Consider the following 25,820-nt stretch of genomic DNA (forward strand, 5'->3'; position numbering starts at 1 on the left):
AGCGGTGTTTTGGGATCTCAAATGTAACGTAAATAGCCAAAGTTTTTCCACAATACCTGACGACCATTTAATTTTTGGGCCTCAGTGGCGCAATGGTTAGCACGTTCAGCTGTTAACCGAAAGGTTGGTGGTTCGAGCCCACCCGGGAGAGGTGTTGTGGGGTCTCAAATGTAACGTAGAAAGCCAAAGTCTTTCCACAATACCTGACAACCGTTTAATTTCTGAGCTTCCGTGGCTCAATGGTTAGCGCGTTCAGCTGTTAAGCAATAGGTTGGTGGTTCGAGCCCAAACGAGAGAGGATTTGTGGGGTCTCAGAAGTAGCGTGAAAAGTCGTAACTTTTCAACAATACCTGACAACCATTTAATTATTGGGCGTCCGTGGCGCAATGGTTAGCGCGTTCGGCTGTTAACCAATAGGTTGGTGGTTCGAGCCCATCCGGGAGCGGTGTTGTGAGGTCTTAGATGTGACGTAAAAAGTCAAGGTTTTTACACAATATCTGACGAGCATCTAATTTTTGGGCTTCCGTGGCGCAATGGTTAGCGCGTTCAGCTGTTAATCGAAAGGTTGGTGGTTCGAGCCCACCCGGGAGAGGTGTTGTGGGGTCTCAAATGTAACGTAGAAAGCCAAAGTTTTTCAACAATACCTGACAACCGTTTAATTTCTGAGCTTCCGTGGCTCAATGGTTAGCGCGTTCAGCTGTTAACCAATAGGTTGGTGGTTCGAGCCCACCCGGGAGCGGTGTTGTGTGATCTCAATTGTAACGTAGAAAGCCAAAGTTTTTCCACAATACCTGACGACCATTTAATTTTTGGGCTTCCGTGGCGCAATGGTTAGCGCGTTCGGCTGTTAACCGAAAGGTTGGTGGTTCGAGCCCATCCGGCAGCGGTGTTGTGAGGCCTCAGATGTGAAGTAAAAAGTCAAAGTTTTACCTCAATACCTGACGAAAGTTTAATTTTTGGGCTTCAGTGGCGCAATGGTTAGCGCGTTCGGCTGTTAACCAATAGGTTGGTGGTTCGAGCCCACCCGGGAGCGGTGTTTTGGGATCTCAAATGTAACGTAAATAGCCAAAGTTTTTCCACAATACCTGACGACCATTTAATTTTTGGGCCTCAATGGCGCAATGGTTAGCGCGTTCAGCTGTTAACCGAAAGGTTGGTGGTTCGAGCCCACCCGGGAGGGGTGTTGTGGGGTCTCAAATGTAACGTAGAAAGCCAAAGTCTTTCCACAATACCTGACAACCGTTTAATTTCTGAGCTTCCGTGGCTCAATGGTTAGCGCGTTCAGCTGTTAAGCAATAGGTTGGTGGTCCGAGCCCATCCGGGAGAAGTGTTGTGACGTCTCAGATGTAACGTAAAATGTCAGAGTTTTTCCACAATACCTGACGAACATTTAATTTTTGGGCTTCAGTGGCGCAATGGTCAGCGCGTTCAGCTGTTAACCGAAAGGTTGGTGGTTCGAGCCCAAACGAGAGAGGTTTTGTGGGGTCTCAGATGTAGCGTGAAAAGTCGTAACTTTTCAACAATACCTGACAACCATTTAATTTTTGGGCGTCCGTGGCGCAATGGCTAGCGCGTTCGGCTATTAACCAATATTTTGGTGTCGAGCCCATCCGGGAGAAGTGTTGTGACGTCTCAGATGTAACGTAAAATGTCAGAGTTTTTCCACAATACCTGACGAACATTTAATTTTTGGGCTTCAGTGGCGCAATGGTCAGCGCGTTCAGCTGTTAACCGAAAGGTTGGTGGTTCGAGCCCAAACGAGAGAGGTTTTGTGGGGTCTCAGATGTAGCTTGAAAAGTCGTAACTTTTCATCAATACCTGACAACCATTTAATTTCTGAGCTTCCGTGGCTCAATGGTTAGCGCGTTCGGCTATTAACCAATATTTTGGTGTCGAGCCCATCCGGGAGAAGTGTTGTGACGTCTCAGATGTAACGTAAAATGTCAGAGTTTTTCCACAATACCTGACGAACATTTAATTTTTGGGCTTCAGTGGCGCAATGGTCAGCGCGTTCAGCTGTTAACCGAAAGGTTGGTGGTTCGAGCCCAAACGAGAGAGGTTTTGTGGGGTCTCAGATGTAGCGTGAAAAGTCGTAACTTTTCAACAATACCTGACAACCATTTAATTTCTGAGCTTCCGTGGCTCAATGGTTAGCGCGTTCGGCTGTTAACCAATAGGTTGGTGGTTCGATCCCATCCGGGAGCGGTGTTGTGATGTCTCAGATGTAACGTAAAATGTCAGAGTTTTTCCACAATACCTGACGAACATTTATTTTTTGGGCTTCCGTGGCGCAATGGTTAGCGCGTTCGGCTGTTAACCAATAGGTTGGTGGTTCGAGCCCATCCGGGAGCGGTGTTGTGAGGTCTTAGATGTGACGTAAAAAGTCAAGGTTTTTACACAATATCTGACGAGCATCTAATTTTTGGGCTTCAGTGGCGCAATGGTTAGCGCGTTCAGCTGTTAATCGAAAGGTTGGTGGTTCGAGCCCACCCGGGAGAGGTGTTGTGGGGTCTCAAATGTAACGTAGAAAGCCAAAGTTTTTCCACAATACCTGACAACCGTTTAATTTCTGAGCTTCCGTGGCTCAATGGTTAGCGCGTTCAGCTGTTAACCAATAGGTTGGTGGTTCGAGCCCACCCGGGAGCGGTGTTGTGTGATCTCAAATGTAACGTAGAAAGCCAAAGTTTTTCCACAATACCTGACGACCATTTAATTTTTGGGCTTCCGTGGCGCAATGGTTGGCGCGTTCGGCTGTTAACCGAAAGGTTGGTGGTTCGAGCCCATCCGGCAGCGGTGTTGTGAGGCCTCAGATGTGAAGTAAAAAGTCAAAGTTTTACCTCAATACCTGACGAAAATTTAATTTTTGGGCTTCAGTGGCGCAATGGTTAGCGCGTTCGGCGGTTAACCAATAGGTTGGTGGTTCGAGCCCACCCGGGAGCGGTGTTTTGGGATCTCAAATGTAACGTAAATAGCCAAAGTTTTTCCACAATACCTGACGACCATTTAATTTTTGGGCCTCAGTGGCGCAATGGTTAGCGCGTTCAGCTGTTAACCGAAAGGTTGGTGGTTCGAGCCCACCCGGGATGGGTGTTGTGGGGTCTCAAATGTAACGTAGAAAGCCAAAGTCTTTCCACAATACCTGACAACCGTTTAATTTCTGAGCTTCCGTGGCTCAATGGTTAGCGCGTTCAGCTGTTAAGCAATAGGTTGGTGGTTCGAGCCCAAACGAGAGAGGATTTGTGGGGTCTCAGAAGTAGCGTGAAAAGTCGTAACTTTTCAACAATACCTGACAACCATTTAATTATTGGGCGTCCGTGGCGCAATGGTTAGCGCGTTCGGCTGTTAACCAATAGGTTGGTGGTTCGAGCCCATCCGGGAGCGGTGTTGTGAGGTCTCAGATGTGAAGTAAAAAGTCAAGGTTTTACCTCAATACCTGACGAAAATTTAATTTTTGGGCTACAGTGGCGCAATGGTCAGCGCGTTCAGCTGTTAACCGAAAGGTTGGTGGTTCGAGCCCTCCCGGGAGCGGTGTTGTGACGTCTCAGATGTAACGTAAAATGTGAGAGTTTTTCCAAAACACCTGACGAACATTTAACTTTTGGTCTTCCGTGGCGCAATTGTTAGCGCGTTCAGCTGTTAATCGAAAGGTTGGTGGTTCGAGCCCGCCCGGAAGAGGTATTGTGTGGTCTCAGATGTAGCGTAAAAAGTCAAAACTTTTCCACAATACGTGACAACCATTTAATTTCTCAGCTTCCGTGGCTCAATGGTTAGCGCGTTCGGCTGTTAATCGAAAGGTTGGTGGTTCGAGCCCATCCGGGAGCGGTGTTGTGAGGTCTCAGATGTAGCGTGAAAAGTCAAACTTTTTCCATAATACGTGATAACCATTTATTTTCAGAGCTTCCGTGGCTCAATGGTTAGCGCGTTCGGCTGTTAACCAATAGGTTGGTGGTTCGAGCCCACCCGGGAGCGGTGTTTTGGGATCTCAAATGTAACGTAAATAGCCAAAGTTTTTCCACAATACCTGACGACCATTTAATTTTTGGGCCTCAGTGGCGCAATGGTTAGCACGTTCAGCTGTTAACCGAAAGGTTGGTGGTTCGAGCCCACCCGGGAGAGGTGTTGTGGGGTCTCAAATGTAACGTAGAAAGCCAAAGTCTTTCCACAATACCTGACAACCGTTTAATTTCTGAGCTTCCGTGGCTCAATGGTTAGCGCGTTCAGCTGTTAAGCAATAGGTTGGTGGTTCGAGCCCAAACGAGAGAGGATTTGTGGGGTCTCAAAAGTAGCGTGAAAAGTCGTAACTTTTCAACAATACCTGACAACCATTTAATTATTGGGCGTCCGTGGCGCAATGGTTAGCGCGTTCGGCTGTTAACCAATAGGTTGGTGGTTCGAGCCCATCCGGGAGCGGTGTTGTGAGGTCTTAGATGTGACGTAAAAAGTCAAGGTTTTTACACAATATCTGACGAGCATCTAATTTTTGGGCTTCCGTGGCGCAATGGTTAGCGCGTTCAGCTGTTAATCGAAAGGTTGGTGGTTCGAGCCCACCCGGGAGAGGTGTTGTGGGGTCTCAAATGTAACGTAGAAAGCCAAAGTTTTTCAACAATACCTGACAACCGTTTAATTTCTGAGCTTCCGTGGCTCAATGGTTAGCGCGTTCAGCTGTTAACCAATAGGTTGGTGGTTCGAGCCCACCCGGGAGCGGTGTTGTGTGATCTCAATTGTAACGTAGAAAGCCAAAGTTTTTCCACAATACCTGACGACCATTTAATTTTTGGGCTTCCGTTGCGCAATGGTTAGCGCGTTCGGCTGTTAACCGAAAGGTTGGTGGTTCGAGCCCATCCGGCAGCGGTGTTGTGAGGCCTCAGATGTGAAGTAAAAAGTCAAAGTTTTACCTCAATACCTGACGAAAGTTTAATTTTTGGGCTTCAGTGGCGCAATGGTTAGCGCGTTCGGCTGTTAACCAATAGGTTGGTGGTTCGAGCCCACCCGGGAGCGGTGTTTTGGGATCTCAAATGTAACGTAAATAGCCAAAGTTTTTCCACAATACCTGACGACCATTTAATTTTTGGGCCTCAATGGCGCAATGGTTAGCGCGTTCAGCTGTTAACCGAAAGGTTGGTGGTTCGAGCCCACCCGGGAGGGGTGTTGTGGGGTCTCAAATGTAACGTAGAAAGCCAAAGTCTTTCCACAATACCTGACAACCGTTTAATTTCTGAGCTTCCGTGGCTCAATGGTTAGCGCGTTCAGCTGTTAAGCAATAGGTTGGTGGTCCGAGCCCATCCGGGAGAAGTGTTGTGACGTCTCAGATGTAACGTAAAATGTCAGAGTTTTTCCACAATACCTGACGAACATTTAATTTTTGGGCTTCAGTGGCGCAATGGTCAGCGCGTTCAGCTGTTAACCGAAAGGTTGGTGGTTCGAGCCCAAACGAGAGAGGTTTTGTGGGGTCTCAGATGTAGCGTGAAAAGTCGTAACTTTTCAACAATACCTGACAACCATTTAATTTTTGGGCGTCCGTGGCGCAATGGCTAGCGCGTTCGGCTATTAACCAATATTTTGGTGTCGAGCCCATCCGGGAGAAGTGTTGTGACGTCTCAGATGTAACGTAAAATGTCAGAGTTTTTCCACAATACCTGACGAACATTTAATTTTTGGGCTTCAGTGGCGCAATGGTCAGCGCGTTCAGCTGTTAACCGAAAGGTTGGTGGTTCGAGCCCAAACGAGAGAGGTTTTGTGGGGTCTCAGATGTAGCTTGAAAAGTCGTAACTTTTCATCAATACCTGACAACCATTTAATTTCTGAGCTTCCGTGGCTCAATGGTTAGCGCGTTCGGCTATTAACCAATATTTTGGTGTCGAGCCCATCCGGGAGAAGTGTTGTGACGTCTCAGATGTAACGTAAAATGTCAGAGTTTTTCCACAATACCTGACGAACATTTAATTTTTGGGCTTCAGTGGCGCAATGGTCAGCGCGTTCAGCTGTTAACCGAAAGGTTGGTGGTTCGAGCCCAAACGAGAGAGGTTTTGTGGGGTCTCAGATGTAGCGTGAAAAGTCGTAACTTTTCAACAATACCTGACAACCATTTAATTTCTGAGCTTCCGTGGCTCAATGGTTAGCGCGTTCGGCTGTTAACCAATAGGTTGGTGGTTCGATCCCATCCGGGAGCGGTGTTGTGATGTCTCAGATGTAACGTAAAATGTCAGAGTTTTTCCACAATACCTGACGAACATTTATTTTTTGGGCTTCCGTGGCGCAATGGTTAGCGCGTTCAGCTGTTAATCGAAAGGTTGGTGGTTCGAGCCCACCCGGAAGAGGTGATGTGGGGTCTCAGATGTAGCGTAAAAAGCCAAAACTTTTCCACAATACGTGACAACCATTTAATTTCTGAGCTTCCGTGGCTCAATGGTTAGCGCGTTCGGCTGTTAATCGAAAGGTTGGTGGTTCGAGCCCATCCGGGAGCGGTGTTGTGAGGTCTCGGATGTGAAGTAAAAAGTCAAAGTTTTACCTCAATACCTGACGAGCATTTTTTTTTGGGCTTCCGTGGCGCAATGGTTAGCGCGTTCAGCTGTTAACCAATAGCTTGGTGGTTCGAGCCCACCCGGGAGCGGTGTTTTTGGATAGCCAAGGAAACAGGAACCGAACTAATCAAACTGCTCTCTTCTATTCATAGATATATCTCTACTGACTGGCAAAAGTGGGAAATCAGGTGGATAGAAGGTGACACGACTTCCGGCACACGTAATCAAGTAGACAGTCTTCCTTAAAATATCGTTAAGTGCGGAGAGTCAACAGTAATTTGCGGCGTGCTACTATCAAGAATGTCGGCTTAAACCAGCTACGGACACGACTATACGCCAGGACTTCGGATCAAAAGGGATAATCAAACGGATCGGATGTGTCTCCTCTGACTACCCCAACAAAGGTACCGCAACACCGCCGGAAATAAACGCCACCATCATTTCAAGTAACACAGAAAGACGTAATTATCTACAGAACTGCGGAACGTGTTCGGTTTTTTTACGGCATTATAGACTCAATGACTCTCGATTCTCATTTTTTATGAACATAACGCGTATGGTTCTCTCAAGCGGTGGAAACGAGATAAAAAATTACATTGAAACGTACAATTAGCCTACCGTATAAAAACGCTTTCGAAACCGGTAAAAAATAATCGGACAAAAAACATCATCTAAACTATCGTCGAACAAAAAATTGCTTATCTTGAACTTAAACTGTGATTAACGAAATCCGAAGATCGCCAGATAGCCAAGGAAACAGGAACCGAACTAATCAAACTGCTCTCTTCTATTCATAGGTAGTTATAACGATTTATTTCTTCTTAATTTCTATTCGTATTGGTACTACCAAACAATATCCACCCAAACGACCGCGCTCACTGACAATAAACACTAAAATGGAAGCCTCACTAAGTGATATACTTAGAGAAATGAAGGATATGAGGGCAACGATAAAAACTGATGTAGATAAGATGGGGACTAAGATTAGGTCAGAAGTACAAACTATAGCGTTGAAGGTTGATGACATAAAAACGGCGATGAAAGAGACAAATGGAAAAATTGATAAGATATGTAGAAAAGTTAATGAACATGAAACTAGAATAGAGAAACTTGAAAAGCAAAGCGAAATGGTAGATGATATAAGATTTGATTATGATAGTTTTGTAATTGAAATTAACAACAAGCTAGAATTAAAAAACAAAGAGATTAATGAGCTAAAACATAAGCAGGAACTTATAGAACTGGACAAACGAAGAAATAATTTAGTTATAACCGGTATACCTGAAAAACCAGGTGAAACCAGAGAGCAGCTAGCAGATATCGTGAACGATATCTTTAAGGGATTAATGGGCATACCAACTAGAATACGACCCACACAAGTATATAGACGTGGTGAAATCCGTAGGATAGTTTTAAGTGTAGGAGACGCTGATACTAAAAGAGAGATCTTAAAAAAGGCTTACCAATTAAAAGGATCAAATATTTTCATATCACATGATTTCACGCCGAAACAAGAATTTGCTCGATTCCACTTAAGACAGTTCTGTAAAATCCCTGGAAACGAGAAAACTAAATTTATTTCCCACTTCATGCTACAAAAAGGTGATGAAAAATATTATTACAATGAACTTGAACAAAAAGTTCTTGTAAAGAACTAAAATTAAATACCAATAAAATACTCTATATTTGTTATCCATAATAACCCAAAATGAAATTTATCTACTCGAACATCAGAAGCGCAAGATGTAATTTACCAAATCTGATTGCAACGCTAGCGACAAAAGAGATAGATCCGGATATAATAGCCTTAACAGAAACATGGTTTAGAGAAAATACATTTTTATACTTGCAAAATTATAATTTTTTTGGAATAGGGAATAGACTAGGTGGGGGGGTGGGATTCTACTGTAAACAAGATTTAAAAATAATCAGAATTTCAAACCTATGCATGTGTACGCAAGACGTGGAGAGTTATGTTATAAAGGTTTTAGAAACTGACGAAATCTATGCGATAATATATAGACCCCACTCCTCAAACTTTCAAAATTTTTTAAATGCCCTGGAATTCATATTGGAGGGACTGGGAACTAATAAAAATAGGAAAATATTGGCAGGTGATTTTAATATAAACCTACTAGAATCCACTCCATGCTCGAATGCCTTAATAGAACTATGTTTGAGCTATGGTCTCAAACAAACTGTCCAAACTCCCACTAGAACAACGATAAGCACTGCCACCTGTATTGATAATATCTTTATAAATTTTGAGGGCATTACCAAAGTACTAGCCAGCGTGGATATAACTGATCATATGCCCTTATACCTTACCTCTACAACAATTCTGAAAAAAGACAATACAGTTAGATTAAGAGATTACAGTAAAACCAATTTACAAAAATTTAAATCAAGAATCAACAATATAAATTGGGAACAACTTTACAATAACTCTGATATCAATACTGCTTACGATTTCTTCGAAGAAAAAATCAGTGCCGAATATAATATGAGTTTTGCATACAAGACAATAAAATTAGGAAAAGACTCGTGGATAACAGACGATATAAAAGAAATTTTGAGGAATAAACATAGAGCACAAAAAAGGTTTAGAAGATCGCCCTCACAGATGAACAAAGATCAATACCTACATCTTAGAAACCGAGCAAACAATATTATTAGAAATAGCCGTAATGAGTTTTTCAGGAGTAAGCTATACGGTTCAAAAACAAATAAAGAAAAATGGCAAATTGTAAATCAACTATTGGGAAAAGGTCAAATGACCCCAGAACAAATTACATTACACCCTAATAAATTAAATGAATATTTTACTAGCAACGAATCTAAACCAGTTAACGTTAAATCATTAAACTTTCTCGAACTAAACCCCAACACAATGGCTCTGTACGAAACCGACGAAGCAGAACTTGTAACCATAATTAACTCTATACAAAATAACTCATCACCTGGCTTTGACGGCATAAAAGCTAAACCGCTGAAAATAGTGATCGAAAGCATAATAACCCCTCTTAAATACCTAATTAACTTATCCTTCAATCTAGGTATCTATCCAGAAAATCTAAAAAAAACCATAATAGTTCCAATTTTTAAAAAAGACGACCCAAAAACTCCGTCAAATTATCGCCCTATTTCACTGCTATCTATTATAGCAAAAATATTTGATAAAGCCTTTCACGTGCGACTCAACTCCTTTGTGGAGAAATTTAACATATTATCGGAATTTCAATTTGGTTTCCGTAGTGGGAATGGTACAATGGAAGCATTAGGGGGAGCATACAATTATATACTAGAGGCACTTGATCAAAGTGAAATCTGTGGGCGTTTTTCTGGATCTACGAAAAGCTTTCGATAGTGTAGATCACGAACATCTACTAAACAAACTATACAAACAAGGGATCAGAGGAACTGCAAGTGCGTGGCTAAAAAGCTACCTAGAAAATAGACAATGCTACACTAGAGTGGGAAGGGATTTATCTGCGCCAAGTCAATTAATATCGGGAGTCCCGCAGGGCTCTATAATATCACCACTCTTATTTAATCTATTCATAAATGACCTGATTAAACAGGCACCGTCTGGTAACATGTTCATGTACGCAGATGACGCGCTCCTTTTATATAAATCCGCAAACCCAATAAATGCAATAGATCAATCAAACCACTACCTAGATAAGATATTTAAGTGGATCACAGATAATGGGCTTCTCCTTAATATAAAAAAGACGGAAGGCATTATATTCCATAATAGGGGTAGAGATGTCAGTAGGGTACTAAATGGTATTGAACTTAATAAGGAAAAAATTAAAATAGTAGATAAATACAAATATCTAGGCCTATACTTTGATAAACACCTAACCTGGGACAGTCATGTTAATATAACCAGCTCAAAATTAGCCCGAGTGAATGGATTGCTTTACCATTGTAGAAAAATGGTACCCAGAAATATTCTAATTGAAATATACCACGCATTATTTAATTCGGTGTTCTCTTATGGAATACAATTCTGGGGCAACACAACAAAAGCTAATAAAAATAGGATACATATCCTACAAAAAAGGGCAATTAGATCAATTTATAATTTATCATTTAGAGACCATACCCAAGAGTATTTTACTAGGGCAAAAATTTTAAACATACAAGAGAGTATACAGTATAATAGCTTATGTTTCATATACACAAACATTAGGCGGGAAAATAGCCTACTAAAACAGAAGCAGAAAAATAGACATACTAGATCACTAGAGCTATTAGATTTACCTAAATGTAACACCTCAAAAAAATTCACGTCTATCTTTTATACGGGAATAAAATTATATAACACAATATCACCTGAAATTCAAGCAAAACCGACTTTAACTAGATTTAAAAAGACTATAAAATCACTAATATTAGAAAAAAATAATAAAACCTTTACTTTTTTATTTAATTTGTTTTTATAAAGCCACCTTTGGCATAACCAATTGTTAAATATTTTATAATATACCATGCCACTGTTCAATTTTAAGTGGATATAACATATATTCATTAAATCTTTTTTCATGAATCTTTAACACGAATTATTATAAGACACCATTGTTAAATCTATTTTTTATTTGATTAAATTAAATTGCTATATTAAATTAAGCAGATAGGCACGGGGCTTACAAGTCACAATGTGACTTAGCCCCGTAGCAAACTGTAATGTAATGAAAAGTAAAAAATAAACATTTTTGAATTTGAATTTGAATTTGATCTCAAATGTAACGTAAATGGCCAAAGTTTTTCCACAATACCTGACGACCATTTAATTTTTGGGCTTCCGTGGCGCAATGGTTAGCGCGTTCAGCTGTTAACCGAAAGGTTGGTGGTTCGAGCCCAAAAGAGAGGTTTTGTGGGGTCTCAGATGTAGCGTGAAAAGTCGTAACTTTTCAACAAAACCTGACAACCATTTAATTTTTGGGCGTCCGTGGCGCAATGGCTAGCGCGTTCGGCTGTTAACCGAAAGGTTGGTGGTTCGAGCCCATCCGGGAGCGGTGTTGTGAGGTCTCAGATGTGAAGTAAAAAGACAAGGTTTTACCTCAATACCTGACGAAAACTTAATTTTTGGGCTTCAGTGGCGCAATGGTCAGCGCGTTCAGCTGTTAACCGAAAGGTTGGTGGTTCGAGCCCTCCCGGGAGCGGTGTTGTGACGTCTCAGATGTAACGTAAAATGTCAGAGTTTTTCCACAATACCTGACGAGCATTTAATTTTTGGGCTTCCGTGGCGCAATGGTTAGCGCGTTCAGCTGTTAATCGAAAGGTTGGTATTCGAGCCCACCCGGGAGAGGTGTTGTGAGGTCTCAGATGAAGCGTGAAAAGTCAAACTTTTTCCATAATACGTGATAACCAATTATTTTCTGATCTTTCGTGGCTCAATGGTTAGCGCGTTCGGCTGTTAACCAATAGCTTGGTGGTTCGAGCCCACCCGGGAGCGGTGTTTTTGGATCTCAAATGTAACGTAAATAGCCAAAGTTTTTCCGCAATACCTGACGACCATTTTTTTTGGGCGTCCGTGGCGCAATGGTTAGCGCGTTCGGCTGTTAACCGAAAGGTTGGTGGTTCGAGCCCATCCGGGAGCGGTGTTGTGAGGCCTCAGATGTGAAGTAAAAAGTCAAAGTTTTACCTCAATACCTGACGAAAATTTAATTTTTGGGCTTCAGTGGCGCAATGGTTAGCGCGTTCGGCTATTAACCAATAGGATGGTGGTTCGAGCCCATCAGGGAGAAGTGTTGTGACGTCTCAGATGTAACGTAAAATGTCGGAGTTTTTCCACAATACCTGACGAACATTTAATTTTTGGGCTTCAGTGGCGCAATGGTCAGCGCGTTCAGCTGTTAACCGAAAGGTTGGTGGTTCGAGCCCAAACGAGAGAGGTTTTGTGGGGTCTCAGATGTAGCTTGAAAAGTCGTAACTTTTCATCAATACCTGACAACCATTTAATTTCTGAGCTTCCGTGGCTCAATGGTTAGCGCGTTCGGCTGTTAACCTATAGGTTGGAGGTTCTAGCCCATCCGGGAGCGGTGTTGTGATGTCTCAGATGTAACGTAAAATGTCAGAGTTTTTCCACAATACCTGACGAACATTTAATTTTTGGGCTTCCGTGGCGCAATGGTTAGCGCGTTCAGCTGTTAATCGAAAGGTTGGTGGTTCGAGCCCACCCGGAAGAGGTGTTGTGGGGTCTCAGATGTAGCGTAAAAAGTCAAAACTTTTCCACAATACGTGACAACCATTTTATTTCTGAGCTTCCGTGGCTCAATGGTTAGCGCGTTCGGCTGTCAATCGAAAGGTTGGTGGTTCGATCCCATCCGGGAGCGGTGTTGTGAGGTCTCGGATGTGAAGTAAAAAGTCATAGTTTTACCTCAATACCTGACGAAAATTTAATTTTTGGGCTTCCGTGGCGCAATGGTTAGCGCGTTCAGCTGTTAATCGAAAGGTTGATGGTTCGAGCCCACCCGGGAGAGGCGTTGTGAGGTCTCAGATGTAGCGTGAAAAGTCAAACTTTTTCCATAATACGTGATAACCATTTATTTTCTGATCTTTCGTGGCTCAATGGTTAGCGCGTTCGGCTGTTAACCAATAGCTTGGTGGTTCGAGCCCACCCGGGAGCGGTGTTTTTGGATCTCAAATGTAACGTAAATAGCCAAAGTTTTTCTACAATACCTGACGACCATTTAATTTTTGGGCTTCCGTGGCGCAATGGTTAGTGCGTTCAGCTGTTAACCGAAAGGTTGGTGGTTCGAGCCCAAACGAGAGAGGATTTGTGGGGTCTCAGATGTAGCGTGAAAAGTCGTAACTTTTCAACAATACCTGACAACCATTTAATTTTTGGGCGTCCGTGGCGCAATGGCTAGCGCGTTCGGCTGTAAACCGAAAGGTTGGTGGTTCGAGCCCATCCGGGAGCGGTGTTGTGACGTCTCAGATGTTACGTAAAATGTCAGAGTTTTTCCACAATACCTGACGAACATTTAATTTTTGGGCTTCCGTGGCGCAGTAATTAGCGCGTCCAGCTCTTAATCGAAAGGTTGGTGGTTTGAGCCCACCCGGAAGAGGTGTTGTGGGGTCTCAGATGTAGCGTTAAAAGTCAAAACTTTTCCACGATACGTGACAACCATTTAATTTCTGATCTTCCGTGGCTCAATGGTTAGCGCGTTCGGCTGTTAACCAATAGGTTGGTGGTTCGAGCCCACCCGGGAGCGGTGTTTTTGGATCTCAAATGTAACGTAAATAGCCAAAGTTTTTCCACAATACCTGACGACCATTTAATTTTTGGGCGTCCGTGGCGAATGGTTAGCGCGTTCGGCTGTTAACCGAAAGGTTGGTGGTTCGAGCCCATCCGGGAGCGGTGTTGTGAGGTCTCAGATGTGAAGTAAAAAGACAAGGTTTTACCTCAATACCTGACGAAAATTTAATTTTTGGGCTTCAGTGGCGCAATGGTCAGCGCGTTCAGCTGTTAACCGAAAGGTTGGTGGTTCGAGCCCTCCCGGGAGCGCTGTTGTGACGTCTCAGATGTAACGTAAAATGTCAGAGTTTTTCCACAATACCTGACGAGCATTTAATTTTTGGGCTTCCGTGGCGCAATGGTTAGCGCGTTCAGCTGTTAATCGAAGGGTTGGTGGTTCGAGCCCGCCCGGAAGAGGTGTTGTGGGGCCTCAGATGTAACGTAAAATGTCAAAACTTTTCCACAATACGTGACAACCATTTAATTTCTGAGCTTCCGTGGCTCAATGGTTAGCGCGTTCGGCTGTCAATCGAAAGGTTGGTGGTTCGAGCCCATCCGGGAGCGGTGTTGTGAGGTCTCGGATGTGAAGTAAAAAGTCAAAGTTTTACCTCAATACCTGACGAAAATTTAATTTTTGGGCTTCAGTGGCGCAATGGTTAGCGCGTTCAGCTGTTAATCGAAAGGTTGGTGGTTCGAGCCCACCGGAAGAGGTGTTGTGGGGTCTCAGATGTAACGTAAAATGTCAGAGTTTTTCCACAATACCTGACGAACATTTAATTTTTGGGCTTCCGTGGCGCAATGGTTAGCGCGTTCAGCTGTTAATCGAAAGGTTGGTGGTTCGAGCCCACCCGGAAGAGGTGATGTGGGGTCTCAGATGTAGCGTAAAAAGTCAAAACTTTTCCACATTACGTGACAACCATTTAATTTCTGAGCTTCCGTGGCTCAATGGTTAGCGCGTTCGGCTGTCAATCGAAAGGTTGGTGGTTCGAGCCCATCCGGGAGCGGTGTTGTGAGGTCTCGGATGTGAAGTAAAAAGTCAAAGTTTTACCTCAATACCTGACGAGCATTTATTTTTTGGGCTTCCGTGGCGCAATGGTTAGCGCGTTCAGCTGTTAATCGAAAGGTTGGTGGTTCGAGCCCACCCCGGAGAGGTGTTGTGAGGTCTCAGATGTAGCGTGAAAAGTCAAACTTTTTCCATAATACGTGATAACCATTTATTTTCTGATCTTTCGTGGCTCAATGGTTAGCGCGTTCGGCTGTTAACCATTAGCTTGGTGGTTCGAGCCCACCCGGGAGCGGTGTTTTTGGATCTCAAATGTAACGTAAATAGCCAAAGTTTTTCCACAATACCTGACGACCATTTAATTTTTGGGCTTCCGTGGCGCAATGGTTAGCGCGTTCAGCTGTTAACCGGAAGGTTGGTGGTTCGAGCCCTAAAGAGAGGTTTTGTGGGGTCTCAGATGTAGCGTGAAAAGTCGTAACTTTTCAACAAAACCTGACAACCATTTAATTTCTGAGCTTCCGTGGCTCAATGGTTAGCGCGTTCGGCTGTCAATCGAAAGGTTGGTGGTTCGAGCCCATCCGGGAGCGGTGTTGTGAGGTCTCGGATGTGAAGTAAAAAGTCAAAGTTTTACCTCAATACCTGACGAAAATTTAATTTTTGGGCTTCAGTGGCGCAATGGTCAGCGCGTTCAGCTGTTAACAGAAAGGTTGGTGGTTCGAGCCCACCCGGGAGAGGTGTTGTGAGGTCTCAGATGTAGCGTGAAAAGTCAAACTTTTTCCATAATACGTGATAACCATTTATTTTCTGATCTTTCGTGGCTCAATGGTTAGCGCGTTCGGCTGTTAACCATTAGCTTGGTGGTTCGAGCCCACCCGGGAGCGGTGTTTTTGGATCTCAAATGTAACGTAAATAGCCAAAGTTTTTCCACAATACCTGACGACCATTTAATTTTTGGGCTTCCGTGGCGCAATGGTTAGCGCGTTCAGCTGTTAACCGAAAGGTTGGTGGTTCGAGCCCAAAAGAGAGGTTTTGTGGGGTCTCAGATGTAGCGTGAAAAGTCGTAACTTTTCCACAATACGTGACAACCATTTAATTTCTGAGCTTCCGTGGCGCAATAATTAGCGCGTCGAGCAGTTAATCGAAAGGTTGGTGGTTCGAACCCACCGGAAGAGGTGTTGTGGGGTCTCAGATGTAACGTAAAATGTCAGAGTTTTTCCACAATACCTGACGAACATTTAACTTTTGGACTTCCGTGGCGCAATGGTTAGCGCGTTCAGCTGTTAATCGAAGGGTTGGTGGTTCGAGCCCGCCCGGAAGAGGTGTTGTGGGGTCTCAGATGTAACGTAAAAAGTCAAAACTTTTCCACAATACGTGACAGCCATTTAATTTCTGAGCTTCCGTGGCTCAATGGTTAGCGCGTTCGGCTGTCAATCGAAAGGTTGGTGGTTCGAGCCCATCCGGGAGCGGTGTTGTGAGGTCTCGGATGTGAAGTAAAAAGTCAAAGTTTTACCTCAATACCTGACGAAAATTTAATTTTTGGGCTTCCGTGGCGCAATGGTTAGCGCGTTCAGCTGTTAACCGAAAGGTTGGTGGTTCGAGCCCACCCGGGAGAGGTGTTGTGGGGTCTCAAATGTAACGTAGAAAGCCAAAGTCTTTCCACAATACCTGACAACCGTTTAATTTCTGAGCTTCCGTGGCTCAATGGTTAGCGCGTTCAGCTGTTAAGCAATAGGTTGGTGGTTCGAGCCCAAACGAGAGAGGATTTGTGGGGTCTCAGAAGTAGCGTGAAAAGTCGTAACTTTTCAACAATACCTGACAACCATTTAATTATTGGGCGTCCGTGGCGCAATGGTTAGCGCGTTCGGCTGTTAACCAATAGGTTGGTGGTTCGAGCCCATCCGGGAGCGGTGTTGTGAGGTCTTAGATGTGACGTAAAAAGTCAAGGTTTTTACACAATATCTGACGAGCATCTAATTTTTGGGCTTCAGTGGCGCAATGGTTAGCGCGTTCAGCTGTTAATCGAAAGGTTGGTGGTTCGAGCCCACCCGGGAGAGGTGTTGTGGGGTCTCAAATGTAACGTAGAAAGCCAAAGTTTTTCCACAATACCTGACAACCGTTTAATTTCTGAGCTTCCGTGGCTCAATGGTTAGCGCGTTCAGCTGTTAACCAATAGGTTGGTGGTTCGAGCCCACCCGGGAGCGGTGTTGTGTGATCTCAAATGTAACGTAGAAAGCCAAAGTTTTTCCACAATACCTGACGACCATTTAATTTTTGGGCTTCCGTGGCGCAATGGTTGGCGCGTTCGGCTGTTAACCGAAAGGTTGGTGGTTCGAGCCCATCCGGCAGCGGTGTTGTGAGGCCTCAGATGTGAAGTAAAAAGTCAAAGTTTTACCTCAATACCTGACGAAAATTTAATTTTTGGGCTTCAGTGGCGCAATGGTTAGCGCGTTCGGCTGTTAACCAATAGGTTGGTGGTTCGAGCCCACCCGGGAGCGGTGTTTTGGGATCTCAAATGTAACGTAAATAGCCAAAGTTTTTCCACAATACCTGACGACCATTTAATTTTTGGGCCTCAGTGGCGCAATGGTTAGCGCGTTCAGCTGTTAACCGAAAGGTTGGTGGTTCGAGCCCACCCGGGATGGGTGTTGTGGGGTCTCAAATGTAACGTAGAAAGCCAAAGTCTTTCCACAATACCTGACAACCGTTTAATTTCTGAGCTTCCGTGGCTCAATGGTTAGCGCGTTCAGCTGTTAAGCAATAGGTTGGTGGTTCGAGCCCAAACGAGAGAGGATTTGTGGGGTCTCAGAAGTAGCGTGAAAAGTCGTAACTTTTCAACAATACCTGACAACCATTTAATTATTGGGCGTCCGTGGCGCAATGGTTAGCGCGTTCGGCTGTTAACCAATAGGTTGGTGGTTCGAGCCCATCCGGGAGCGGTGTTGTGAGGTCTCAGATGTGAAGTAAAAAGTCAAGGTTTTACCTCAATACCTGACGAAAATTTAATTTTTGGGCTTCAGTGGCGCAATGGTCAGCGCGTTCAGCTGTTAACCGAAAGGTTGGTGGTTCGAGCCCTCCCGGGAGCGCTGTTGTGACGTCTGAGATGTAACGTAAAATGTCAGAGTTTTTCCACAATACCTGACGAGCATTTAATTTTTGGGCTTCCGTGGCGCAATGGTTAGCGCGTTCAGCTGTTAATCGAAGGGTTGGTGGTTCGAGCCCGCCCGGAAGAGGTGTTGTGGGGCCTCAGATGTAACGTAAAATGTCAAAACTTTTCCACAATACGTGACAACCATTTAATTTCTGAGCTTCCGTGGCTCAATGGTTAGCGCGTTCGGCTGTCAATCGAAAGGTTGGTGGTTCGAGCCCATCCGGGAGCGGTGTTGTGAGGTCTCGGATGTGAAGTAAAAAGTCAAAGTTTTACCTCAATACCTGACGAAAATTTAATTTTTGGGCTTCAGTGGCGCAATGGTTAGCGCGTTCAGCTGTTAACCGAAAGGTTGGTGGTTCGAGCCCATCCGGGAGCGGTGTTGTGACGTCTCAGATGTTACGTAAAATGTCAGAGTTTTTCCACAATACCTGACGAACATTTAATTTTTGGCCTTCCGTGGCGCAATAATTAGCGCGTCGAGCACTTAATCGAAAGGTTGGTGGTTCGAGCCCACCGGAAGAGGTGTTGTGGGGTCTCAGATGTAACGTAAAATGTCAGAGTTTTTCCACAATACCTGACGAACATTTAATTTTTGGGCTTCCGTGGCGCAATGGTTAGCGCGTTCAGCTGTTAATCGAAAGGTTGGTGGTTCGAGCCCACCCGGAAGAGGTGATGTGGGGTCTCAGATGTAGCGTAAAAAGTCAAAACTTTTCCACATTACGTGACAACCATTTAATTTCTGAGCTTCCGTGGCTCAATGGTTAGCGCGTTCGGCTGTCAATCGAAAGGTTGGTGGTTCGAGCCCATCCGGGAGCGGTGTTGTGAGGTCTCGGATGTGAAGTAAAAAGTCAAAGTTTTACCTCAATACCTGACGAGCATTTATTTTTTGGGCTTCCGTGGCGCAATGGTTAGCGCGTTCAGCTGTTAATCGAAAGGTTGGTGGTTCGAGCCCACCCCGGAGAGGTGTTGTGAGGTCTCAGATGTAGCGTGAAAAGTCAAACTTTTTCCATAATACGTGATAACCATTTATTTTCTGATCTTTCGTGGCTCAATGGTTAGCGCGTTCGGCTGTTAACCATTAGCTTGGTGGTTCGAGCCCACCCGGGAGCGGTGTTTTTGGATCTCAAATGTAACGTAAATAGCCAAAGTTTTTCCACAATACCTGACGACCATTTAATTTTTGGGCTTCCGTGGCGCAATGGTTAGCGCGTTCAGCTGTTAACCGGAAGGTTGGTGGTTCGAGCCCTAAAGAGAGGTTTTGTGGGGTCTCAGATGTAGCGTGAAAAGTCGTAACTTTTCAACAAAACCTGACAACCATTTAATTTCTGAGCTTCCGTGGCTCAATGGTTAGCGCGTTCGGCTGTCAATCGAAAGGTTGGTGGTTCGAGCCCATCCGGGAGCGGTGTTGTGAGGTCTCGGATGTGAAGTAAAAAGTCAAAGTTTTACCTCAATACCTGACGAAAATTTAATTTTTGGGCTTCAGTGGCGCAATGGTCAGCGCGTTCAGCTGTTAACAGAAAGGTTGGTGGTTCGAGCCCACCCGGGAGAGGTGTTGTGAGGTCTCAGATGTAGCGTGAAAAGTCAAACTTTTTCCATAATACGTGATAACCATTTATTTTCTGATCTTTCGTGGCTCAATGGTTAGCGCGTTCGGCTGTTAACCATTAGCTTGGTGGTTCGAGCCCACCCGGGAGCGGTGTTTTTGGATCTCAAATGTAACGTAAATAGCCAAAGTTTTTCCACAATACCTGACGACCATTTAATTTTTGGGCTTCCGTGGCGCAATGGTTAGCGCGTTCAGCTGTTAACCGAAAGGTTGGTGGTTCGAGCCCAAAAGAGAGGTTTTGTGGGGTCTCAGATGTAGCGTGAAAAGTCGTAACTTTTCCACAATACGTGACAACCATTTAATTTCTGAGCTTCCGTGGCGCAATAATTAGCGCGTCGAGCACTTAATCGAAAGGTTGGTGGTTCGAGCCCACCGGAAGAGGTGTTGTGGGGTCTCAGATGTAACGTAAAATGTCAGAGTTTTTCCACAATACCTGACGAACATTTAACTTTTGGACTTCCGTGGCGCAATGGTTAGCGCGTTCAGCTGTTAATCGAAGGGTTGGTGGTTCGAGCCCGCCCGGAAGAGGTGTTGTGGGGTCTCAGATGTAACGTAAAAAGTCAAAACTTTTCCACAATACGTGACAGCCATTTAATTTCTGAGCTTCCGTGGCTCAATGGTTAGCGCGTTCGGCTGTCAATCGAAAGGTTGGTGGTTCGAGCCCATCCGGGAGCGGTGTTGTGAGGTCTCGGATGTGAAGTAAAAAGTCAAAGTTTTACCTCAATACCTGACGAAAATTTAATTTTTGGGCTTCCGTGGCGCAATGGTTAGCGCGTTCAGCTGTTAACCGAAAGGTTGGTGGTTCGAGCCCACCCGGGAGAGGTGTTGTGGGGTCTCAAATGTAACGTAGAAAGCCAAAGTCTTTCCACAATACCTGACAACCGTTTAATTTCTGAGCTTCCGTGGCTCAATGGTTAGCGCGTTCAGCTGTTAAGCAATAGGTTGGTGGTTCGAGCCCAAACGAGAGAGGATTTGTGGGGTCTCAGAAGTAGCGTGAAAAGTCGTAACTTTTCAACAATAACTGACAACCATTTAATTATTAGGCGTCCGTGGCGCAATGGTTAGCGCGTTCGGCTGTTAACCAATAGGTTGGTGGTTCGAGCCCATCCGGGAGCGGTGTTGTGAGGTCTTAGATGTGACGTAAAAAGTCAAGGTTTTTACACAATATCTGACGAGCATCTAATTTTTGGGCTTCAGTGGCGCAATGGTTAGCGCGTTCAGCTGTTAATCGAAAGGTTGGTGGTTCGAGCCCACCCGGGAGAGGTGTTGTGGGGTCTCAAATGTAACGTAGAAAGCCAAAGTTTTTCCACAATACCTGACAACCGTTTAATTTCTGAGCTTCCGTGGCTCAATGGTTAGCGCGTTCAGCTGTTAACCAATAGGTTGGTGGTTCGAGCCCACCCGGGAGCGGTGTTGTGTGATCTCAAATGTAACGTAGAAAGCCAAAGTTTTTCCACAATACCTGACGACCATTTAATTTTTGGGCTTCCGTGGCGCATTGGTTGGCGCGTTCGGCTGTTAACCGAAAGGTTGGTGGTTCGAGCCCATCCGGCAGCGGTGTTGTGAGGCCTCAGATGTGAAGTAAAAAGTCAAAGTTTTACCTCAATACCTGACGAAAATTTAATTTTTGGGCTTCAGTGGCGCAATGGTTAGCGCGTTCGGCTGTTAACCAATAGGTTGGTGGTTCGAGCCCACCCGGGAGCGGTGTTTTGGGATCTCAAATGTAACGTAAATAGCCAAAGTTTTTCCACAATACCTGACGACCATTTAATTTTTGGGCCTCAGTGGCGCAATGGTTAGCGCGTTCAGCTGTTAACCGAAAGGTTGGTGGTTCGAGCCCACCCGGGATGGGTGTTGTGGGGTCTCAAATGTAACGTAGAAAGCCAAAGTCTTTCCACAATACCTGACAACCGTTTAATTTCTGAGCTTCCGTGGCTCAATGGTTAGCGCGTTCAGCTGTTAAGCAATAGGTTGGTGGTTCGAGCCCAAACGAGAGAGGATTTGTGGGGTCTCAGAAGTAGCGTGAAAAGTCGTAACTTTTCAACAATACCTGACAACCATTTAATTATTGGGCGTCCGTGGCGCAATGGTTAGCGCGTTCGGCTGTTAACCAATAGGTTGGTGGTTCGAGCCCATCCGGGAGCGGTGTTGTGAGGTCTCAGATGTGAAGTAAAAAGTCAAGGTTTTACCTCAATACCTGACGAAAATTTAATTTTTGGGCTTCAGTGGCGCAATGGTCAGCGCGTTCAGCTGTTAACCGAAAGGTTGGTGGTTCGAGCCCTCCCGGGAGCGCTGTTGTGACGTCTCAGATGTAACGTAAAATGTCAGAGTTTTTCCACAATACCTGACGAGCATTTAATTTTTGGGCTTCCGTGGCGCAATGGTTAGCGCGTTCAGCTGTTAATCGAAGGGTTGGTGGTTCGAGCCCGCCCGGAAGAGGTGTTGTGGGGCCTCAGATGTAACGTAAAATGTCAAAACTTTTCCACAATACGTGACAACCATTTAATTTCTGAGCTTCCGTGGCTCAATGGTTAGCGCGTTCGGCTGTCAATCGAAAGGTTGGTGGTTCGAGCCCATCCGGGAGCGGTGTTGTGAGGTCTCGGATGTGAAGTAAAAAGTCAAAGTTTTACCTCAATACCTGACGAAAATTTAATTTTTGGGCTTCAGTGGCGCAATGGTTAGCGCGTTCAGCTGTTAACCGAAAGGTTGGTGGTTCGAGCCCATCCGGGAGCGGTGTTGTGACGTCTCAGATGTTACGTAAAATGTCAGAGTTTTTCCACAATACCTGACGAACATTTAATTTTTGGCCTTCCGTGGCGCAATAATTAGCGCGTCGAGCACTTAATCGAAAGGTTGGTGGTTCGAGCCCACCGGAAGAGGTGTTGTGGGGTCTCAGATGTAACGTAAAATGTCAGAGTTTTTCCACAATACCTGACGAACATTTAATTTTTGGGCTTCCGTGGCGCAATGGTTAGCGCGTTCAGCTGTTAATCGAAAGGTTGGTGGTTCGAGCCCACCCGGAAGAGGTGATGTGGGGTCTCAGATGTAGCGTAAAAAGTCAAAACTTTTCCACATTACGTGACAACCATTTAATTTCTGAGCTTCCGTGGCTCAATGGTTAGCGCGTTCGGCTGTCAATCGAAAGGTTGGTGGTTCGAGCCCATCCGGGAGCGGTGTTGTGAGGTCTCGGATGTGAAGTAAAAAGTCAAAGTTTTACCTCAATACCTGACGAGCATTTATTTTTTGGGCTTCCGTGGCGCAATGGTTAGCGCGTTCAGCTGTTAATCGAAAGGTTGGTGGTTCGAGCCCACCCCGGAGAGGTGTTGTGAGGTCTCAGATGTAGCGTGAAAAGTCAAACTTTTTCCATAATACGTGATAACCATTTATTTTCTGATCTTTCGTGGCTCAATGGTTAGCGCGTTCGGCTGTTAACCATTAGCTTGGTGGTTCGAGCCCACCCGGGAGCGGTGTTTTTGGATCTCAAATGTAACGTAAATAGCCAAAGTTTTTCCACAATACCTGACGACCATTTAATTTTTGGGCTTCCGTGGCGCAATGGTTAGCGCGTTCAGCTGTTAACCGGAAGGTTGGTGGTTCGAGCCCTAAAGAGAGGTTTTGTGGGGTCTCAGATGTAGCGTGAAAAGTCGTAACTTTTCAACAAAACCTGACAACCATTTAATTTCTAAGGTTCCGTGGCTCAATGGTTAGCGCGTTCGGCTGTCAATCGAAAGGTTGGTGGTTCGAGCCCATCCGGGAGCGGTGTTGTGAGGTCTCGGATGTGAAGTAAAAAGTCAAAGTTTTACCTCAATACCTGACGAAAATTTAATTTTTGGGCTTCAGTGGCGCAATGGTCAGCGCGTTCAGCTGTTAACAGAAAGGTTGGTGGTTCGAGCCCACCCGGGAGAGGTGTTGTGAGGTCTCAGATGTAGCGTGAAAAGTCAAACTTTTTCCATAATACGTGATAACCATTTATTTTCTGATCTTTCGTGGCTCAATGGTTAGCGCGTTCGGCTGTTAACCATTAGCTTGGTGGTTCGAGCCCACCCGGGAGCGGTGTTTTTGGATCTCAAATGTAACGTAAATAGCCAAAGTTTTTCCACAATACCTGACGACCATTTAATTTTTGGGCTTCCGTGGCGCAATGGTTAGCGCGTTCAGCTGTTAACCGAAAGGTTGGTGGTTCGAGCCCAAAAGAGAGGTTTTGTGGGGTCTCAGATGTAGCGTGAAAAGTCGTAACTTTTCCACAATACGTGACAACCATTTAATTTCTGAGCTTCCGTGGCGCAATAATTAGCGCGTCGAGCACTTAATCGAAAGGTTGGTGGTTCGAGCCCACCGGAAGAGGTGTTGTGGGGTCTCAGATGTAACGTAAAATGTCAGAGTTTTTCCACAATACCTGACGAACATTTAACTTTTGGGCTTCCGTGGCGCAATGGTTAGCGCGTTCAGCTGTTAATCGAAAGGTTGGTGGTTCGAGCCCACCCGGGAGAGGTGTTGTGGGGTCTCAAATGTAACGTAGAAAGCTAAAGTTTTTCCACAATACCTGACAACCATTTATTTTCTGATCTTTCGTGGCTCAATGGTTAGCGCGTTCGGCTGTTAACCATTAGCTTGGTGGTTCGAGCCCACCCGGGAGCGGTGTTTTTGGATCTCAAATGTAACGTAAATAGCCAAAGTTTTTCCACAATACCTGACGACCATTTAATTTTTGGGCTTCCGTGGCGCAATGGTTAGCGCGTTCAGCTGTTAACCGGAAGGTTGGTGGTTCGAGCCCTAAAGAGAGGTTTTGTGGGGTCTCAGATGTAGCGTGAAAAGTCGTAACTTTTCAACAAAACCTGACAACCATTTAATTTCTAAGGTTCCGTGGCTCAATGGTTAGCGCGTTCGGCTGTCAATCGAAAGGTTGGTGGTTCGAGCCCATCCGGGAGCGGTGTTGTGAGGTCTCGGATGTGAAGTAAAAAGTCAAAGTTTTACCTCAATACCTGACGAAAATTTAATTTTTGGGCTTCAGTGGCGCAATGGTCAGCGCGTTCAGCTGTTAACAGAAAGGTTGGTGGTTCGAGCCCACCCGGGAGAGGTGTTGTGAGGTCTCAGATGTAGCGTGAAAAGTCAAACTTTTTCCATAATACGTGATAACCATTTATTTTCTGATCTTTCGTGGCTCAATGGTTAGCGCGTTCGGCTGTTAACCATTAGCTTGGTGGTTCGAGCCCACCCGGGAGCGGTGTTTTTGGATCTCAAATGTAACGTAAATAGCCAAAGTTTTTCCACAATACCTGACGACCATTTAATTTTTGGGCTTCCGTGGCGCAATGGTTAGCGCGTTCAGCTGTTAACCGAAAGGTTGGTGGTTCGAGCCCAAAAGAGAGGTTTTGTGGGGTCTCAGATGTAGCGTGAAAAGTCGTAACTTTTCCACAATACGTGACAACCATTTAATTTCTGAGCTTCCGTGGCGCAATAATTAGCGCGTCGAGCACTTAATCGAAAGGTTGGTGGTTCGAGCCCACCGGAAGAGGTGTTGTGGGGTCTCAGATGTAACGTAAAATGTCAGAGTTTTTCCACAATACCTGACGAACATTTAACTTTTGGACTTCCGTGGCGCAATGGTTAGCGCGTTCAGCTGTTAATCGAAGGGTTGGTGGTTCGAGCCCGCCCGGAAGAGGTGTTGTGGGGTCTCAGATGTAACGTAAAAAGTCAAAACTTTTCCACAATACGTGACAGCCATTTAATTTCTGAGCTTCCGTGGCTCAATGGTTAGCGCGTTCGGCTGTCAATCGAAAGGTTGGTGGTTCGAGCCCATCCGGGAGCGGTGTTGTGAGGTCTCGGATGTGAAGTAAAAAGTCAAAGTTTTACCTCAATACCTGACGAAAATTTAATTTTTGGGCTTCCGTGGCGCAATGGTTAGCGCGTTCAGCTGTTAACCGAAAGGTTGGTGGTTCGAGCCCACCCGGGAGAGGTGTTGTGGGGTCTCAAATGTAACGTAGAAAGCCAAAGTCTTTCCACAATACCTGACATACGTTTAATTTCTGAGCTTCCGTGGCTCAATGGTTAGCGCGTTCAGCTGTTAAGCAATAGGTTGGTGGTTCGAGCCCAAACGAGAGAGGATTTGTGGGGTCTCAGAAGTAGCGTGAAAAGTCGTAACTTTTCAACAATACCTGACAACCATTTAATTATTGGGCGTCCGTGGCGCAATGGTTAGCGCGTTCGGCTGTTAACCAATAGGTTGGTGGTTCGAGCCCATCTGGGAGCGGTGTTGTGAGGTCTTAGATGTGACGTAAAAAGTCAAGGTTTTT

At 45.0% G+C, this 25,820-nt stretch overlaps 15 non-coding genes across 15 annotated transcripts; all 15 read left to right on the plus strand.

The window, feature by feature from the left end:
* Nucleotides 1-12,792: 12,792 nt before the first annotated feature.
* Nucleotides 12,793-12,865, plus strand: TRNAD-GUC (transfer RNA aspartic acid (anticodon GUC)). The gene has a single exon. It is a non-coding gene; the product is annotated as a tRNA-Asp (tRNA).
* A 515-nt stretch (nt 12,866-13,380) lies between these two features.
* TRNAY-GUA (transfer RNA tyrosine (anticodon GUA)) lies at nt 13,381-13,453 on the plus strand. The gene has a single exon. It is a non-coding gene; the product is annotated as a tRNA-Tyr (tRNA).
* Nucleotides 13,454-14,261: 808 nt separating this feature from the next.
* On the plus strand, nt 14,262-14,334 carry TRNAD-GUC (transfer RNA aspartic acid (anticodon GUC)). Its single transcript has one exon. It is a non-coding gene; the product is annotated as a tRNA-Asp (tRNA).
* A 367-nt stretch (nt 14,335-14,701) lies between these two features.
* On the plus strand, nt 14,702-14,774 carry TRNAD-GUC (transfer RNA aspartic acid (anticodon GUC)). The gene has a single exon. It is a non-coding gene; the product is annotated as a tRNA-Asp (tRNA).
* Nucleotides 14,775-15,287: 513 nt separating this feature from the next.
* TRNAD-GUC (transfer RNA aspartic acid (anticodon GUC)) lies at nt 15,288-15,360 on the plus strand. The gene has a single exon. It is a non-coding gene; the product is annotated as a tRNA-Asp (tRNA).
* Nucleotides 15,361-16,166: 806 nt separating this feature from the next.
* Nucleotides 16,167-16,239, plus strand: TRNAD-GUC (transfer RNA aspartic acid (anticodon GUC)). The gene has a single exon. It is a non-coding gene; the product is annotated as a tRNA-Asp (tRNA).
* Nucleotides 16,240-18,077: 1,838 nt separating this feature from the next.
* TRNAD-GUC (transfer RNA aspartic acid (anticodon GUC)) lies at nt 18,078-18,150 on the plus strand. Its single transcript has one exon. It is a non-coding gene; the product is annotated as a tRNA-Asp (tRNA).
* Nucleotides 18,151-18,664: 514 nt separating this feature from the next.
* Nucleotides 18,665-18,737, plus strand: TRNAD-GUC (transfer RNA aspartic acid (anticodon GUC)). The gene has a single exon. It is a non-coding gene; the product is annotated as a tRNA-Asp (tRNA).
* A 513-nt stretch (nt 18,738-19,250) lies between these two features.
* TRNAD-GUC (transfer RNA aspartic acid (anticodon GUC)) lies at nt 19,251-19,323 on the plus strand. Its single transcript has one exon. It is a non-coding gene; the product is annotated as a tRNA-Asp (tRNA).
* Nucleotides 19,324-20,129: 806 nt separating this feature from the next.
* On the plus strand, nt 20,130-20,202 carry TRNAD-GUC (transfer RNA aspartic acid (anticodon GUC)). Its single transcript has one exon. It is a non-coding gene; the product is annotated as a tRNA-Asp (tRNA).
* A 1,838-nt stretch (nt 20,203-22,040) lies between these two features.
* On the plus strand, nt 22,041-22,113 carry TRNAD-GUC (transfer RNA aspartic acid (anticodon GUC)). Its single transcript has one exon. It is a non-coding gene; the product is annotated as a tRNA-Asp (tRNA).
* Nucleotides 22,114-22,627: 514 nt separating this feature from the next.
* On the plus strand, nt 22,628-22,700 carry TRNAD-GUC (transfer RNA aspartic acid (anticodon GUC)). The gene has a single exon. It is a non-coding gene; the product is annotated as a tRNA-Asp (tRNA).
* Nucleotides 22,701-23,213: 513 nt separating this feature from the next.
* Nucleotides 23,214-23,286, plus strand: TRNAD-GUC (transfer RNA aspartic acid (anticodon GUC)). Its single transcript has one exon. It is a non-coding gene; the product is annotated as a tRNA-Asp (tRNA).
* A 1,098-nt stretch (nt 23,287-24,384) lies between these two features.
* Nucleotides 24,385-24,457, plus strand: TRNAD-GUC (transfer RNA aspartic acid (anticodon GUC)). Its single transcript has one exon. It is a non-coding gene; the product is annotated as a tRNA-Asp (tRNA).
* Nucleotides 24,458-25,263: 806 nt separating this feature from the next.
* On the plus strand, nt 25,264-25,336 carry TRNAD-GUC (transfer RNA aspartic acid (anticodon GUC)). The gene has a single exon. It is a non-coding gene; the product is annotated as a tRNA-Asp (tRNA).
* The last annotated feature ends 484 nt before the right edge of the window (nt 25,337-25,820 follow it).

The sequence above is a fragment of the Phalangium opilio genome, unplaced genomic scaffold (assembly GCF_054372755.1).
Source record: "Phalangium opilio isolate 3A_F unplaced genomic scaffold, DU_Popi_V2 ptg000056l_1, whole genome shotgun sequence".
NCBI lineage: Eukaryota > Metazoa > Arthropoda > Arachnida > Opiliones > Phalangiidae > Phalangium > Phalangium opilio.